At 31.3% G+C, this 18,054-nt stretch overlaps 1 protein-coding gene across 1 annotated transcript in view; it reads right to left on the reverse strand.

Annotated features, from left to right (window-relative positions):
* The window catches only part of LOC140442724 (clotting factor G beta subunit-like), a 139,143-nt gene extending 121,802 nt beyond the window's left edge, over nt 1-17,341 (reverse strand). Inside the window, exon 1 of the mRNA XM_072533707.1 lies at nt 17,209-17,341. The gene's annotated coding sequence lies outside the window, so the exon portion shown is untranslated. The remainder of the gene's footprint in view (nt 1-17,208) is intronic.
* Between the last annotated feature and the right edge of the window lie 713 nt (nt 17,342-18,054).

The raw sequence follows: 18,054 nt of genomic DNA on the forward strand, positions 1-18,054 counted from the left end.
GATATTTTTTCATGGAAGTGCACAGCCAGAAGTAGAAGATGCCAAACTATTATTACACGTCTACGACTTGGACACTGTAGGTATACTCATGCCTATCTCTTCTCAAATAGTGAACCACCAAAATGCGAAGCATGCAATACAGTAGACAGTATAAAGCACTTCTTGATAGACTGTCCTAAATATGTAAATCAAAGACAGTCTTACAATTTGCCAAATAACCTGAAAGCACTACTCAACAAAAGTTTAGTTCCGGACAATTTATTAGGTTACTTAAAATGTATAAATATGTTACACAAAATTTAACTTAATTAATTGTTACAAATGTTCACAAATTGTAATTAATTGTTACAATGATTGACTGTTACAAACGTTAATTTAATATTATTACAAATGTTACAGGAGTGTCGCTAATAACCTTTGGGTGGATGCGACTTTGTTTCTTTAAATAAAAAAAAAAAAAAAAAAAAGTATCTTCTAAAACAGGATTTTCCGATTTATTTAGTGTTTTTTGTACACCGGAACCACGTTCTGTTAGGCTTACAAACTTTAATATTTTGTCTTTGTTTTTCTTTATGTCGCCCAAACTTGACCTGCCTATACCAAACTTCCCAGCAATGATAGGGTAGCTGTCACCTTTATCTAACATTTCTACAACCCGCAATTTATCTATTATAGTTAATGTTGAATGTTTACGTATCGGCGCCATGATGGTAACGAGCGCGCTAAATTAACACTGCACCAACAAGAAAGGCGATAAACAAAATGCTGACGATAGGTTGGTTCCATATAGGTAAGAAACCACCATGGTTGGCTCACGGTAGCCGCCGCTCCTACACATATTATGCGCAAACCTCATTACCCGGTCGGATTACAGCGATCACCGAACAGAAGCAGTCCGGGTTAGCGAGGCCGTACTGTATTTAAAAACTAATAAAGAGTATTTTCTAAGAAAATAAACCAATTTGGTATGTATTTTTTATACAAGGGCAAAATTTCAGCTTCAGCTCCTATTTTATCGTGTATTAGATAAAAAAATTAGATAAAAAATGCAGATCACCAGTATACCCTAAAACGTATTCTACCCGCCATTGTTAGAATAATAGACCGATGAGATAAGTAAACAGGTTATAGTTGAACATCAAGGAATTAAATTAATTTGTTGAAGTTGGTTTATTATATTCAGTGTAGGTCTGTCTATGGTTAATTGTAAGCGAATAAAAAGATTTGACATTATTTCATTTTACTGAATATGGAATTAACTTGTAATTATCCAGTCAATACCAGTCAATAAGATACATACTGGTCATTTACCATGTAACAGAAAGATTGTTATACTAAATGTCTACTATTATTTTCAGCAACAAAATATTTCTAATGCCGTTGAAAATGCGGTATAATTGAAATGTCGTCTACAGCAATGGAATATGGAAAATCAACTATAAATATTATACAGTGTGTCCGTAAATTATGGAATAAATTCTATATTTCCTAAATGAAAAGCCTTTTTAAAACAATCTAAAACCAGTCGATTTTTAAATTTAATGTTCTACATTTAACAATAAAATTTAATTATACAAGGTGATACACATTACAGTGATGATGTCATCGGCTCTTTTTTTTTAATGTAAAACCCTATATATAAGGACATTTTTAGATCGATAAAAATGAGCTGATTTTAAAAAAGTATAAAACTCGGGTCTAATGGATATAATTTAAAAGATATGCGCTTAAAAAATAAATTATTTTTTATCAATTACAAAAAAGTAGCCTACTTCTAGTTTTTGGTAAACTGTAATTATTTTTAGTAACGTTCAATAACAATTAAGTAGTACAATAAATGTATTAATTCGTGAATGTTCTGTATTATTGCTTATAATTAATTTTAAGTATTAGAAATAGAAGAATTAGAAATAGAAGAATAATAGAAATGAATTTGAGTTTAAAGCAAAGAATTGAAATACTCATGATGATTGGGTATGAAGACAAATCGCGAACTCAGATGTTAGTGTGTAATTTATTTAATGATAAATATCCAGAAATACCCATCACGCAGTCAACAGTAAGTAAGATTGAAAAGAAATTTCGAGAAACTGGTACGGTTGAAAATGCCCGCAAATCAGGTCGTCCTTCTGTAAATTATGTTACAGCATTAGATGTTCTACTTGCATTTGAAAAAGATGCGCACACTTCTGTTCGTAAGGTTAAGTGATCTCGATGTTTGCAAAACAACAGTACACAAGCATTTAAGATTAAGTCATGTATTAATTACTGGATTACTTTCAAGTTATTTATTATAATTTATTTATAATTTATTAATACATATTATAAATCAATAAAAATTAATTTTCTAAGCGCATATATTTCAAATTATATCCGTTAGACCCCCAGTAGTATACTTTTTTGGAATCAGCTCATTTTTATCGATCTAAAAATGTCCTAAAATACAGAGTGTTACATTTAAAAAAAGAGCCGATGACGTCATCACTGTAATGTGTATCACCGTGTATATTGAAATTTTATTGTAGAAAGTAGAACATTAAATTTAAAAATCGACGTATTTTAGATTTTTTTAAAAAGGCTTTTCATTTAGGAAATATCAAATTTATTCCATAATTTACGGACACACTGTATAGTGTTAAAAAGACGAAAAAGCAGCTGGTATAACTTCACCAAAACCAAGACCAGGGAAACCAAAATTATTAAAAATCGAGCTGCATGATTGTTTTACAAATGCCATTCGTTGGATAGTCCATTCTTTTTTTTTTTTAACGAGCAAATACCAATTTTGGATAAAGTTCAAATGCGAAAAAATTGGTAGAAAGTCAATGTTTATCGAATCTCAAGAAATTGTATATAGGAAACAAAAATGAGTAACAGAAAATAAAAATATTTATTATTTAGATGAAACTTGGATTAATGAAAGACATTCTGTACTAAGAGTTTGAAAAGATAAAAACATAAAAATAGCTCAAGAAGCATTTCTACAAGGATACTCGACGTGGCAGAACCCGAATGGAAAAACTAGAAACGATATTAATTTTATGATCGCTGACAGGAGGCAAATCTTCAGACGTGTTACAGTTCCAAACCAAATGTCCATAGGTAGAGAGCACACAATAGTAAATACCTCAATAAAAATGTATCATAAAAGAGAGATACCGCATAATCAAAAAGCGGTGTACACCTGCCTGAACAGAGCCTGATGCTTTAAAGATGCCTTTAAAGAACACATCAACAATATTCTTGAAAGCAATAAGGATACAGACATAAATGTCAATTTCCTGAATGACGTTATGATAAAAGCTATAGAGGAAAGTCAGAAGATACACTGTCAAAGGAAACTATATAACGAAATAATGTCCCCAAACACAAGCAATAATGGAAGAGAGAAGAAAAATGCAAAGTAATAAAAGCAACGAATACCATGAACTTTAAGAGATAAGTCAAAGAATACAAAAATCTATTGAGACATAAAGTCGAAAGCATAAAAGTCAATAAATGCAACAAACGATTAAAGTTAAAAAATCTTGAAAGTTCTGAAGAGAAAATTAACACATGACAAAAAAGAAATAACGAAATTAAAGAATTAAGATGGAAAAATCATCACAAATACAGATGCATGACTAAGAGTTGTAAAAGATACCTATACAAAATTATACAGAAGACAACAAAACGATGATGAGCCACTAACATAAAAGCTAGAAAATTCAGTAAAAAGATTAGTCAACCAAGAATCGGAATTAATGCTTGAAATATCAACAAACAAAATAAAGGGCGCACTAAAGAAAATGAAAAGAAATAAAGCTCAGAAAGAAGATAATATTGTTATAAGTGCCGCTTGGAGGAGACAGACTTCTAGAGAATACAAAGGAACTGTTTAGCTTGTGTCTGCACCAAAGTGAAACACTTGACAACCTACAAGCCTGTTAAACTACCTCTCAAATGTATTCACAAGTATAATAACAAATAGACTAGTAACAAAATCAGTTATGATTCTGATAAATGATTGTAAATTATATGTAAATATAAAATTAGCCCTGAAGAGTTTATAAACAAAATCAATAATTGTAAGCGGTTATGGTTCCGAGGCCCTAATTAAATAAATAATACATGAAATAATATATTTTGTTACAAGAATATTTACCTGTTCTTAATAATAAACTAAAACGAAATACACAATTTGCCTAAAAAAGGGTTAAATTAGATCAAAATATTTATCACCAATAGTTTGACAAACAATCCCTAAAGCCAAAGGAGTCGCTATTAACAAGGAAGTCTAACTTTCTTTATAGGATCAAAACTGTTCTGCAATATTCCAAAACCAATTACCGTATCGTGGAAAATGCGAATTGCTAAAAACCTATTCCAGTCCAAACAAATGCAAGCAAAAAACTAAATTAAACTTACTTACGTAAAGTCTGCCAACTACGCAAGAATACTTAAAGAACTTCATTAAACTGAACTTAAAGTAAAACAGTTGTTCTCACTGAATAATAAAGCCTCAGTTATGATTCTGTAAAATGGGAGAGATTTTTTTAAAACCTGGTCAGATAACCAACAATGGTCTGAAACAAACATTCGATTTTCTTAGAAACTTATATTTTTGGACAAAAACAAAGCTATATGGTATCCCCAGAAGAACTTTCAAATCGTAATGAGAAAGGTATAATATGTGACGTCTACATTACAATACAAACACGTTCTATCAACATCATGTAGCTCAGATAGACGAACAAGAAATCAAACAGACTACATTCTAATAACATCTAGATGAAAGTCGTCGGCCATCAACTGTAAAAAATATCCTGTCGCAGACTGCGGAAGCGATCATCAACTCCTCGTATTAAACGTTCGACTTTGTTTTAAAGTCCCCAAAAGAAGACCCCTAAGAAAAGTCATGTCTCTAAATCCACCAAAAATCAATGAGTTTCAACAAAACCTAGAAGCTCTTTTTTTAGACCAAGTAGATAGTGGCCCTGAAAGCACTTGGATCTATCGGAAAAATAACTTAATTGAGACTGAGGCAAAATACTGTGAGGCAACGATTTGTAGATGCCCTAAGCCGTGGATATCCGATAATAAGTGGACTGTGATTCAACGCAGAAAAGAACATAAAACTAGATACGAAACAAACGATGAATATGAAAGAAATCAGAAAACAGTACTGCAAATACAAAGCTGATTACATCTCTTAAATATGCAAAGAGATAGAGAAACATGGTTGTCGAAATAAACTAAGGGATTTATTTCAGAAGATCAAACTCCTTACCAGAGAATTTAAATCTTAAACGTGGTCTGTAATAGATAGGAAAGTAATCTAAAGACCGATACTGACGAAATATTGGAAACATGACAAAACTACTGTGGCGAGCTATATAAAAATAACAAAGTACCAGCAGAAAATCAATGGACCTCTTACTACACTAGAGAACCTACTGTCTTACTCGCTGAAGTCAAAAATGCAATTACATCGCTAAAGAGAATTTCAAGCATTCATTCAATATTAGGTGGAATACTACAGTTACTAGGTAACAAAGTATTACATATCATTCATTCTATCTGTGTCGCTGTTTGGAATTCAGGAAAATGGCCATCTGATTGGTGTACCTCAATTCATATTCCTACACAAAAAAGGAACTACTACCAGATGTGAAAACTACCGCACACTGTCACTAATAACACATTCTAGTAAAATCTTATTGCATATATTCAAAAACAGATTAAAAACCTATCTAAATTACCAAATACCTTAGAAACAAGCGGGGTTTGTAAAGGGTAAAGGTACACGGGAACAAATCCTAAAAATAAGACAACTCAATAAAAAGTCTAGAGAATTTTAAGTACCTATGAATATATGCTTTGTTTACTACCAAAAACCATTTGATTGTGTAAGCGGGATAAATCTGTGGTCCATTTTAATAGAAATGGGCAAAACAATGCACCTGGTGACCCTTATTAAAAATCTGTACCAGTCCAATACAGCAAAAGTACGACTAGATCAAAAGTTCTCAAACCAATTCAAGACCGAGAGAGGTGTTAGATAAGGACACGTGTTGTCACCTGACTTATTCAACATTTATGGTAAATATGTCGTGACGATTGCTTTAGATGGATGGGCCGGTGAAGTAACAGTGGCTGGTAGGAAAATCTCCAATTTAGGATTTGCTGATGACACTACACTTATAGCAGCAAATAAACAAGAAATGCTTAATCTCTTGCGAAGAGTTGAGTACAAAAGCAAAAGTCTAATACAAAAATAATGGTGGTCGACAGATTCCACACCATTCAGCTGACTAACATTTTACAGGAATACCAGATAGTGAACAGTTTTGTCTATCTCGGGTCTAGTATAACTAGAGATGGTAACTGTAAAGCAGAAGTTAGGAGACTTATTGGTATGGCAAAAAATGCGATGAGTCGCCTAACTAAAGTTTGAAAAGACAGATCTATCTCTTAAAATATTAATATTAGACTGGTGAATGTCCTTGTATTCTCAGTATGTCTATATGGGGCAGAGACTTGGACTCTTCGCGGACGCGAACGCCAAAAAATTGATGCCTTTGATATGTTGTGCTGGAGAAGAATGCTGCGTATAACTTGGTCAGCTCATAGGACAAATGTTTCCATTCTAAACCAACTCGAGATTAAGAAAAGGCTGTCCACAATATTTGTGCATAGTTTGGAGATATTAAAACGTTCCGGGGAGATTAAGATGAAGATCACCAACTAGATGGTCCGACCAAATTAAGAATTCAGCTGGAAAATCATTCTGCGAAGCTCTCAGAGCAGCTGAAGATAGAGACCAACAGAGAAAAATTGTTAAAATTATTGGAAGAAATCACGATCCTCAGTAATGAAGGAACGACAAGAGAGAGAGAGAGAGAGAGAGAGAGAGAGAGAAAGAGACAATACAATTATGTAAAATCTACGTCCGTGTAATGTATAAATCCTAAGACTACCAGATCCTTGCCTTCTGTCAAAACTTAATACTGATTATTTTTATCACAAAGTACTTATTAACCAATTAGAAATGTATGGGAAAGATTTGGCGATTTGAATATTTACGATAAAATTTTCTTAGTTCAGTTAAATTAAACTCACAATTAATATAGTTTCAGTTTTAAGTTTTATTTAGTTTTTATTATACGGTGAGGACGTTTGGGTTGGAAACCTTACAATATCTCTGTTGGGTAGCATTTGAGAAAACATCGCCGGAAGAGGTCTATTTTTTAAATTCAGTTCCGATTTCAGTTTGGATAACCATAAATATAATGACGTCACCATGACGTTATCCATTTGTTTTTTAAATGAAAACCTATATTTTTTCTATCAAAATTAGATAGACAGTGATATCTTAAAAACGCCAACATGTATTGTCCCAAAACTTTTACAAGGAACTATATTTAATTTTTAAGAGCAAAAGTAAAGGATTGATTATTCAAATGAAAAATAGTTTTATTAAGATGATTAAATTAAGATATCCTTATTTCTTAGCAATAAGCCAAGCTTTGTTTAAATTCACGCAGCACGTTTTTAGGAGTTTCAGGTCTAATAGCATGAATTTCAGTACGAATTCTTTCCTTCACTTGATCGATAGTACTAAATCGACTGACGTACTTTTGATTTAATATATCCCAACAAAAAGAACTCTAGCAGATTAAGGTCTGGCGACCTAGCTGGGTATTCTATAAGGCCCCCTACTCCCAATCGATTGATTTAAAATATTTCATTTAAATAATTACGAACGGTCGCGTCATAAGGGGGATTGCTCCGTCGGGGTGGTAACCCCAAGAGGCTTCATTTACGATTTTCGGGTTATCATTTAGAAATATCGCGATTAAATTTGGTACTATTTGCTGTACCAACAAGTCTAAATCATTTTTAGCATTGAGATTTCCGTCATGAAAATTGGGTCGATCATTTTTATGTCAATAATCCCTAACCATACATTAAGAGAATTAGGTATGGGCTTGTCTCATCCAGTGAAATTTTTTTATGCCGCCCAGTATCGACAATTTTGTTTATTTATGGTGATGTTTAGATTAAATCAGAATATATCTGAAAAAATGTCATTGTTAACAAAAAACGGATTTCTATTACATCACTCCTTTTTTTCTTCGCAAAATTATAATCTATCCGGGCTATCTTCGTTTAATTCTTGGACTAAATTCATTTTGTAAGGATGCCTTATATGTTTTTTATGTACTTTATTATTCAACTTTGGCTGATGCCAGGAGTAGAGGATAAAAATCTAGAGCTTATATATGGATTATCTTGTGCATCTATTAGCATGTTTAATTGTAAATTTTTTATGACACTCTTCGTCGCCTAAAAGCGATTTGTAATATTTTAAAATAACGTTTCTATATCTTAGAAATTTCTGATTTGGTAACTGCCTCTACATAAGCATATTTATTATCGAATATATTGTATACACATCTAAACTGAAACTCTTGAAAATGTGCTTCGTGAATTCAAGCAAATGTTGAGTTATTGCCAAGATAACCAATACTTTTTTTCTGATCTTAAAAATTAAACATAGTTTCTTAAAACTATCCAACTAATTTTTTAAATTTTAACACTTTATATATTAAAAACTACCAACTTAAGGGCAAGAATGATAGTATTGCCGTTTTTAGAATTTCACTGTCTATTTCATTTTGACAGTAATATAAGTTTCTATTTACAAAACAAATGGATAATGTCATCGCGATGTCATGATGATATTATCACAATTACGGTTATTTAAAATAAAAGTAAAACTCATTTTAAAAATCGACCATTCTCGGCGTTTTTCAGGTTTCGCACAAAATTTCAGGTTTCTAACACAAACGTTTACACTGTATAAGCGTAATAAAAAACAGTATTAATTTATTCATAACTGTAGTAGCAAGTGATATCTAAAACTCATTAACTTTGCGAAAAATTTTTGAAATTGCGGAATATCAAAGTTATTTCTCACGAAACGTCCTTCTTACTCTAACCGACATAAAAAAAGCAATTTTCGTCATTGGAAGTCAAGCTAAATTAAATTCATTAACATTCCGTGAAGGTCTTTCGAAGCAAAAAAATATTCTAAGGCATTTAAGTAATAATATTAGAAATTCCGTTCGGTTTGTCAGTTTTTTAATAAACAGATGTAAGGGGATACATTTTATATCAAATTGAATCTGATACCTTTATCACAATTTTGTCCTGTACATATAATCGACAGGAGGAAATTAGGTTGCCACATAATCATAAAAAAAATACAATTTAAAAGTATATACCAATGTTAGTATGAAAGCTAATTTCTATATAGGGTGGAAACTACTTGTAGAATAAAATTAGTTCTGTCCTTGTTTTAAAAATTATAAAAAACCGCTGAGACCTGGCGAACCTTGTGCCCCCTTAGAATTAAATAATGTGTCTAAAAAATTAACAGAAAATAAAATAAAAAAAAAAACATAATATGCATGAAAAAAGTTTAATCAATTTAATGTTTACTATAGATAAAAATGTTTTTATTTTTTATGCGTTAACTCTAAGTGAATTCCGCAAACTTCCAACGGTTAGCTTTGTGATTTGTTTATTGTTATTGTAAAAGCCAAAAGCACGGGAAATTGAAAACATTTAAAATCAAATGTTATGTTCGTCGAAATCATCATTATACGAGGGATCAAGACATCCTATCCTTTGTATTTTTGTTTGATGATCGTTGTCGCAATGATATTATTCATTAGTCTTCTCACAGTTAGTCTTGTCCCATTATACAGTCGAGGTTGTAAAAATATTTTTAATTGTAAATTGCTAGGTGGAAGCCCAAATAATTCCAATGAATTCAAAAAACTCTGTAGGATAGGTGACTACGTCATTCTGATTTATAAAATCTGTGACAACTGATTTTTCATTCTGATTCTGTGACAACTGATTTAAATGAAAACAACTTTCCTTGAAGAAAATTCAGAGTAGTATATTCAACCGAATATACATATAAAATTTCATAAAAGTCGGTGAAGCCGTTTCGAAGGAGTGTGTCAACTAACTCTTTGACACTAATAACTCTATCACACTAATTTGGCTATTAAAAAAACGGGTGTGGCAGTCCAGTGGGACTGCCGGTAGAAGTTATACTTCTATACACGCGTTCTCCGTTAAAAATTTATATAGGAGTCACTCTGCACAATCATCACATATGTAATGCTATAGGTAGGAGAGAGCAGAAAGAGAAAAAGAATTAGTTATATAGGTATATGGTGCATCGTTTGCTGTATATAAACATTTGACCTGTAATAGGAGTATAGTAAATGAAGGATTGTATCAATATTTTAATGAAAATATATATTTTTATTTTTATATATCTATAAAAGGAGTTGAATGAAAAAAAAAATTTACACAAACTCTGCAGTAAAATTCATTGTTTATTTTGTTATTAATATAAAAATTACAATACAGTAAATACACTGCAACATAATTCAATATAATAATACAATATAAATTAAAATGTAATATTTATAAGTATTTAAAACTGCCAATATACATAAACTTACTTTACGAAGATAAAAATAAAAAACCAACAACTCGGATTATGTTGTAAATTTTCATTTTATTTTAAAATTTATGTTTTTTGCGTATATTACATATATTTAATAAGATTAAAGTGAGGTTTTTAAATATTTCAAAAATAAAAAATGAAATTCATAATTGGGATTTGAACTCACAACCACCAGCGTATGAACCAAACACGTAAAGGATTTGCCAATTAGACATGACACTAATGGATTTCAAAATTGACAGTTCTCGGTAAAACAGTGATTATTTTGAAATACAAAAGCCTAAGATAATTATAAACGTTTAATTTTAAATAATACAAAACATATCACATAAATAATAATATTAATAAATAATATATTATATTATATTATATACGTATATATAATATATATTTATAATATTAAATATATAAATACCAAAGAAACATTTTTATTCTCGAGAGAGGAAGAGAGAGAAAATATATCTTCTGTCTCTCTCTTACTCATTATCTTACATATGTAATGGTTTCACAGATTCACTCTCATGCAAATTTCCAACGCCGACCGTGCGTATAGAAGTGTAACTTCAAAAATAAGGTTTGGTGATATGTTTAGAATGGAACACCAGTACCCCTTGGGGGTATAAAAAATAGATTAAGACCGATTTTCATAAATAATAAATATAAATTATAAAATTTCATCAAAATCGGTGAAGCAATCGGAGGACATTAGTGTCACTCTGTGACACTAATCCAACTAATAATAAATAGGCGTTAGTAATAGAAGGGTGAAAATTTAGGGCTATTGTATTTCTTAAAAGATTTTACATCATATTCATTCACATTCTTTACATCATAAAAAAATAAAAATAAAAAGTTTTACAAACAAAAAAAAATGTTTAGGGTGAACCACTCAGGGGCACTTACAGGTATGAAAAATAGATTATGACCGATTATCAGACTTACCGAATATATATAGACACTTCCATAAAAATCAGTCAGGCCGTTTCGAAAAAGTATAGCAACTAATTGTTTGACACTAATATAGTAATTAAAAAGAGGGGTTAGTAATATTAGGGTGAAAATTATGGGATGTAGCTATGTATTTTTTAATGCCAAATTATAAAAAAACAAAAATTAAAAATTTTGTCCAAAAAATACATAAAAATGTTTCGTGTGAATCAGTGTTACTCCTCAGGGGTATGAAAAATATATTACGACCCATTCTCAGACCTACCTAATATATATGTACAATTTGTGTGAAAAGTAAGATTTGTATGTATTTTTATTGTCACATCATAAAACAATAACAATAAAAAAATTTGTCCAAAAAATAAAAAAAATATTTGGCGTGAACCACCCTTTGGGCAATCTATACAAAACTGAGTACCCGATGAATTAGTCATGCTTTGCAAATTCCGCATACCGCTGTCTGGCGAAGACTTAGAAAGACTGATTCTCATACATGCGATATACAGGAAGTACAAACATTGATACCTGAATTAGTTTTAGAAGGTAGATCATTCGAGATCCAAGGATTGTAAACATTTCAATATATGTTTATTCACGGATGAAGCAAAATTCACGAAAGATGTGATATACAATCTCAGGAATTCACACGTTTGGACAGAGCAAAATCCAATTGCCATAAGGCAAAGTCACTAGCAGCATCAATTTTCTGTTAATGTATTAGGACCATAGATATATTTTACCTCCCATGTGATTTTAATCATATCGATGATTATGTTTGGAAATAGGTATTTAAAATCCAAAGTTTTTAACGATGAAATACACAGTAGGGAAAAACTTCTTGAAGGGATTCAAGACGCCCAAAAAGCAATAAAAAATAACTCAGACGTGCTTAAAAAGTCAATCAGACATTTTGCGAAAAGGCCAAGACTTTGCCTTCAACAAGGTAGTGATCATTTTGAATAATTACTTTAGTTTTAGTAAAAGTTATTTATCTGCAAATTTTCGCTGTTTTTTTTTAAATACTTTGTTGATTAAAGTTATGTATTTTTGTGGACTCTTTATTGTTTATTCATTAATTAAAGATGATTTTTTGTCGCATATAATAAAAAAAACATTGAAATGATAACATTCTACCAATTTAGATTAAATAATGGTAATAATTAAAATTAAGTCGCATTTAATTTTTTTTAATCAAATTAAGTGTTTTATCTTCTTTTCTGAGAATAAGTGCAGAATCTATTTAAAAAAAACTAATGTACGAGTGTGTTTTTGAGTCGGAATATTTTATAAAAAATTTTTGTATAAAATTAATTTTTTTAAAAAATTATAAACCAAATGAGAAGTTGGTAAAGTAGATAAAACACCCAGTATTTTTGTTATTGATGAAGTAATACCCATTATGTAAAGGATTTTTAAGATCGCCTAATTGTTTTCTTTTTACAGTTAACCCTTTAGCTACGGGCCAAGTATCGGTTGGGCGTTGTTCATATACGACGCCCGAAATATTCTGCACTTCGCGATTAAGACGGCCACTCATTCTTTATATTGAAGTAGTTGAATCGCTTTTCGTTTGTCGGCAGTTTGTTTATGATCGTTTTATCGCAGAAGTGGAATTTTTTTCGTAAAACTTAAAAAAAAAACGGTATTTAGAAAGTACGATGCTAGGGTGGGTGATGTGCTGCCGTGTATGTACGGCATCAGTATGGTGTATTTGTGGATCTTAACGGACATGAACGATACTACACTCAGGTGCAAAAAAATCGATCCATTCCTTATTTCTTATTTATTTGAAGTTGTATAATTTTAGAGACATTAAATTACTTATGTAAATTTAGGTGTACCCTCTTATACGAGAAATAAAATAATATTTTTAATATTGCTTTTTATATTTCTTTAAACAAATTGGTATTTCAGGTTTTTGTCAAAAAGGGTCTGAAGCAAGTAGATATTAATTTATTGAATGTTGTTTTTAATTCAACAACCATACTAGTGTAGTAATTTTATTTTCAAAACGTGTTATATTTTTATTTAATTATCCGTCCTAAATGTCTCTAACTCCGACAGATGCTGCAAGGGCGGTGACTTTAGTTCAAGATGGTCGTAGCCAATATTATGCAACTGAAATGTTGGGTGTTAGTCGATCTTCGGTTCAAAGAGCAGTTCGGCGTTTTAGCGACACCGGTAACTTCACAAGAAGACCAGGATCAGGTCGTAGAAGGGTAACATCCGAAAGAAATGATCGATTTCTGGTGCCATCATGTTTGAGAAATCGGCATCTAACTTCAGTTGAACTGGCAAATCGTCTGAGCGAAGTAAGAAATGTGGATGTAAGCAGATGGACAGTTCGTCGACGACTTGAAGAAGGTAATTTATTACCCAGAAGGCCAGCCCTATCTCCAATACTATCCATAGAACATCGCAGAGATCGCCTTGCTTTTGCAAGAGAACATGAAAACTGGAGTGATGCAGATTGTAGCAATGTATTGTTCTCAGATAAGTCCAGATTTTCTCTAAGGTCACCAGACGGCCGAGAAAGGGTTTGGAGAAGACACGGAGAGCGATATTTTCAATGTAATATTGCGGAAAGAATAAGTTATCGGGGGGCTCCGTTATGGTTTGGGCTGGTATCAGTTCAGAAGCCCATACTGATTTAGTTATTGTAGATAGAGGTTCTATGACTGTTGCAAGATATATAACAAGTATTTTAGATTAGCATATGGTACCTTTTGCTCCTTTCAAAAGTTCAATTTGGACCTAATTTTATTTTTATGGACGACAACGCGCGTCCTCACCGTGCTAGAATCGTCAACCAATATATAGAGGAGGTGGGAATTGTCCGTATGAACTGGCCAGCTTGCAGTCCCAATCTCAATCCCATAGAACATCTATGAGATATGATGGGAAGACGTCTTCGAGCACGAGTACCCCGTCCAAACAACTTGGCTTTACTTACAGCGGCTCTTCAAGAAATATGGGACCGATTGGATCAATTTGATATACAGAGGTTAATTACCTTAATGCCTAGACGTATATAGGCTGTTATAAGGGCCCGAGGGGGAAACACTAGATATTGATTTATTATCAATGTTTTTCTTAATTTCAGAAAGTTTTGAATATTCTTGTATTTTTGAGTTTTGGCGTATGTCTCTATAAATAAATGATTTTTTTGGATAATTTGTAAAAATTATTTTAATCTAACATATACTTTTACATATATACCTGATTTAAAACTAATATCTTCAAACGTTTTCTTTTTTCAGCAAATAATACCCATGGATCGATTTTTTTGCACCTGAGTGTAGTAAGCAATATGAACAATGTAAAACGTACTATTACGATTATAGCTCTTCAAAGATGTAAATACTTAAAAAGTACGGTAAGAGAACCTGAACGATGGAGATTAATGTGCGTAATAGTACGGCGCTCGCTCATCAAAGCTGCAAATGAAAATCTTACTTTTACGGCAACAGTAATGAAAGGGTTAACGTATGTTACTTTTTCAAATGATGGTGATTATCATGGGTAAACTTTTTATGTATAGGTGGAAAAAAGATAGCAACCAACCTGCATTTGCAGGTTGGTTGCCAACGGCCATCGATGAAAAGTCTCCTGGTTTAATGTTTTCAAATAAATAAATCTTTGAGTAACAACATTATACTACAATTAAAAACTCTAAACACACAATAATTATCTGCAACAAACAAAAGAATACTTTTGCAACATTGTCGTTTCTTTAGGTTATGAAATGGGGATGAATAGATAGAATTATTTATACGGGGCTACAAAAAAATTGCATATGTTTAAATGTTTAAATTTACCATGTTGACTATGGAGAATGGATAATCTATCAGTAAGTCCAGAAAATATTGTTCTAAAACTGATTTCTTAAAAGTTTCGATCTTTTGGGCTAAAATAATATTGTAGAGTCTACACAAAAGATTTTTCAGCTAGCACTATAAAAGAATCTAAAGGCGCGTACTGACTTGAGCAAATTAATTTACACATAGGGGTGCTCCGGTTGTGCTTCAGTTTAGTTTTTTACAAGATGTCAACAAGGAAGGAGGTCATAGTAGCAAATGCAGCCTACGTAGCAATTCATAATATACTTAGACAGCAAAAGCGGGATAAGCCATGGTGGATAGCATAGTTGTATAAAAGGAGGTAGATATATAGTGAATCTGTTTTCTTAAGAGATTAAAAATTTTAAAAAACAAGTGGACAATTGCAAAATTTTGTTCGTATGTCTTTGATAGATTTTTATAAACAATCAGGTTAAAGAACGACTAGCGATAACTTTACGTTTCTTAGTGACTGAAAATTCGTATTGAAGTATACAATACCTTTTTAAAGTTATCTGGTGATATATCGTGGTTATCCGTCATGAGTTATTTTTCAAATTTGACCACAAATTTTGACCACAGTTCATTACGAATCTACAACTAACTAGAGAATACATGCCTTTTCTGCTCCAATAATTTTGACTCCTTTACCTTTTTCTCTTCGACATAATACTAACAGACTGCTTATTTTTCTTTATTTTTCTGTACTTTTAAATTATTTGCAATACTTTGCCCTGCATCGAATTTCTTATTTCGTGAAAAATGCTTTCGTGGAAAAAAGGATGTTTGGCTTCCCATAAAGTTGGATGTTGTTCATATTCGTCAATTAACTGGAAGCGCTGTTCGTTACTCCACTCCATTCTTTTTAAAAAAAATTCGAATTAAACAATTTTTAACTAAAATCAATCTGTACATCGTACGAACACACGTACTTTATAAGGGCACAAGTACAGACCTGAGCATTTTTGCGGCAGAAATGGCGAAGAAATTTGCTCAAGTCAGTCCACAACTTAAGATGCCAAACAATACCTGTAGCTACAATTTAAGAAAAATTGGAACATTGCTTAGCGAAGATCAATCCAGAGACTCTATTAAAAAATGCAGCAAGAAAGTGTCGATTGTTATACACATTGTACAGTATTTAAAGCATATTGCAAAAGTTAAAATCAAGCTATACCCACTAAAAAAATGTCAAATAGAAAAAATAAATTATAAAGAAACAGAAATAAAATGTTTGGTAGTACAAACCTTGTTTAAATAAGAAATTATTTATTTATATTACAAGTAATAGAGAATAGAATAGTTGTCTGAAGAAAAAAACAATTTAAAATCACAGCTTCTAGACAAAGTATGCAGATATTTCTATCCCAGCTTTTGTGAAAATCAGCCGAAACATAATAGGGTACAAATCGAGGCAGTGAAAAATCAAAATCAAAAGAGTGACATATTCACAAAATGGTTTTTTTAAAGAGAATTACATGTTACATATACATTTTGTGCATTTAAAAATGAAGTTATTTCTATTTACTACTTGGTGGATAACGGATCCTAGTACATTCGTTTAATATTAAATATATCTTTCTGAAAACAAAATATTTTTAAGAAATAAAGTAATGGTTTTTTTAAGTTTTTATAAAGTTTTTTGGTAAAAAAAAAATAGTTTAAAGTATAAAGATCAAATAAATTATTCATTTGGATATATTCGAATAGCATTGTATGTTTAAAACTTTGCCTTAATTTTTTTCAAAAACTTAAATGTCAGGTCTACCATTTTGGTACCTATGCTATTAATTCAGAACATTTTTTCTGATCAAATTGTGTTTTAAATTATTTTTGAAAACCTACAGTAGAATAAATGACCGGGAATTCTTTAAAAAATTCACTTACGTTTTAATGCTTCTAAGACAACCACAAAATATATACTAACCAGGTGATAATACTGACTTGGAATATTTATTTAAACCGCTTTGCTTAAGTATCAAGAAACAGGTAATGATTCGATTATCAATATTGTTTTTTCAAGGATGGTCACTTGTTTGTTAAAAACCAGCCCCGTATAGCATACAAGCCGACCAGTAAATTATTTACCAAAGCTTTTAAAATTACCTACAGATAATTAACTTGATCACTAGAAAACAAATATCCATCTTGTAGGCGAATAAAACCTTCCGATGAAAGGTTTAATGAACTTTACATATTAAATATTGGTGAAGCATTTCTAAAAACAGAGTTACTTTTATTTAGATAAAACGTTTTAATTTATCATTGAGTTTATTTGCTTGCGTGTTTTTCAAGTAAGAAGTCCATATACAAGGTGACTAAAATAAAAAATTAGAATTATCAACAATGATTTAATAAATATTTCTTTCATAATCAAATATGCATGGACTCCCCTAGGCTGGAATTAAATATTTCATTATCAAATAATTAAATATTATAGCCCATGGCAAATTTAATGGCACAGGGCAACTCATAGGGTCTGACTGTAGTTACAAAATGGACAGTTCAAAATCATGAAATTTACTAGAAAATGGAATTTAGAGGAGTTTAAAGTAAAGTACCTCGGAGTAATATTAGACCTAATTATTAGAGTAATATTAGAGTTAATATTATAGTGATAAAACCAACAATTACATATTATGTATCAGTGGCATGGTGGCCAAAGGTGCTGCAAAAAAGTATCAAATCAAGCAAGGTGCAAAACCTTAAAATCACAGAGGGTCTTAAGGGTAG

Source organism: Diabrotica undecimpunctata, chromosome 6 (assembly GCF_040954645.1).
Source record: "Diabrotica undecimpunctata isolate CICGRU chromosome 6, icDiaUnde3, whole genome shotgun sequence".
In the NCBI taxonomy this organism is placed as follows: domain Eukaryota; kingdom Metazoa; phylum Arthropoda; class Insecta; order Coleoptera; family Chrysomelidae; genus Diabrotica; species Diabrotica undecimpunctata.